The sequence below is a fragment of the Echinops telfairi genome, unplaced genomic scaffold (genome assembly GCF_000313985.2).
Source record: "Echinops telfairi isolate 266 unplaced genomic scaffold, ASM31398v2 ScPeMD7_29;HRSCAF=101, whole genome shotgun sequence".
In the NCBI taxonomy this organism is placed as follows: Eukaryota; Metazoa; Chordata; class Mammalia; order Afrosoricida; family Tenrecidae; genus Echinops; species Echinops telfairi.
In genome coordinates this window covers 9,470,254-9,472,061 of record NW_022103926.1, presented here as the reverse complement: position 1 = coordinate 9,472,061, position 1,808 = coordinate 9,470,254, and positions in this window count along the sequence as shown.

The window sequence follows — 1,808 nt, the reverse complement described above, 5'->3', positions numbered from 1 at the left end:
TTTTTCCTAACTGTGGCAAAAATATGCGCAACAAAACATCCTCCAATTCCACAACTTCCATTTGTATAATTCAGCGTCATTGATTACACTCTCCATGTTGCACGATTATCGATACCCTTCTCCAAATTATTCCTCCACCGTTAACATAAACTCCATGTCCCCTAAAGAACAACTCTTTCCCCTTCACCCATGGTACCCATTGGTCAAGTTTGGTTGCTTTTCTAAAACGTTTCGTTTTCTTGATGTAATGAATATATAATAGAATAATATTTCTTGATATGATGTGATATGATAGAATAGAATGGAATAATTATACCATACACTTCCATGGTTAAATCGCTTTTAAAATGAGTTGTATATATATCAGCAAAATCAGTTCTGGTTCTCCCTCCCCCTCCTGCATTCATTGTTTGCTCCCCACGTCCCTTCGCCCTCCCCCCCTCCCCCATCCCAGACGCCATTGCATCAGTCATTGTCTCTATGCAGCTACTCTGTGCTTCACAAACTGGAAGCCTCACAGAAACAATAACTACAAAACCAAAGTAAGACGACAAGAAGAAAATCATAATAATATAAAGATTTTAAAAATACAAATAAAGAGTAAGGAAGAAAAGATTACCATTAGTATTTTAAAATCCAGAGAAGAAATTTCTGTCCTGGAACAAGCAGGAAATACTTGAGCCTAGAACAAATTCAGGTTGGGTCAAGAGGGAGGTCAACTGATCAAGTATCAAATTATACCCTGTTCAATCCACTATCATCAAGTTGACCATCTTCTCGGTCTGTGATACAGGGGATCTGCCAGAGGGTTAATCTGACAAACTACTCTGACAAAAGGCCCTCCATTGCCTTCTACAAATTGGGTGCTCATAATTTAAGCGGATACTTTTCCCTTAGTCATATTTGGATTTTGCTATTGTCATCTTTGGACCACACAGGCAGGTGTGCTTCTTCTGCGTGGACTTGGTTGATGCCTCACTTAGATGGCTGCTTGTTTGAATACAAGCCTTTAAGATCCCAGACACTATTCTAATTGATAGCTGGGCACCATCCACTTTCTTCACCACACTGTGCTGTAGCACCCTTATCTCCAGTGGTCATTTCATGAAGGTGAGTATTGAACAGGGCCATATTATTAGAACTAACCTTTCTTGGATTGGGGGTTGAGTTAGGTGGGAGCCCAGAATCCATCTGTTTGTCCACGGGTTATGATTGACTCTGGTTTACTTTGGTGGTCAATTATGACAAAAACCCAAACCCACAAGACCAAGAATAACAACAGCAAAAATCAAAGAAAAGAAAAACAAGCCTTCTAGCAGGGAAGCAACAAAGCCCACATGGAAGAAGCACACCACCAGTTTTTGTGATCATGCGGTGTTGATGGGATCAGGTATCAAGCATCAGAAGACCCAAGACAAACAATCATATTGATGCAAACAAGGGGGGTCAGAGTGGAGACCCAAAGCCCATCTGTAGACAATTGGCCATCCCCTCCTAGAAGGGTCACAGGGAAGGGACAAACCAGCCAAAGTGCAGTATAGCACTGACAAAACACACAATCTTCCTCTAGTTCAATGGTTGTCAACCTTCCTAATGCCGCGACCCTTTAATACAGTTCCTCATGTGGTGGTGACCCCCAACCATGAAATGATTTTTGTTGTTACTTCATCACTGTAATTTTGCTACTGTTATGAATCATCATGTAAATATCTGATATGCAGGATATATTTTCATTGTCACAAATTGAACATAACTACAGCATGTGATTAATCACAAAACAATCTGTAATTATATATTGTGAAATATTT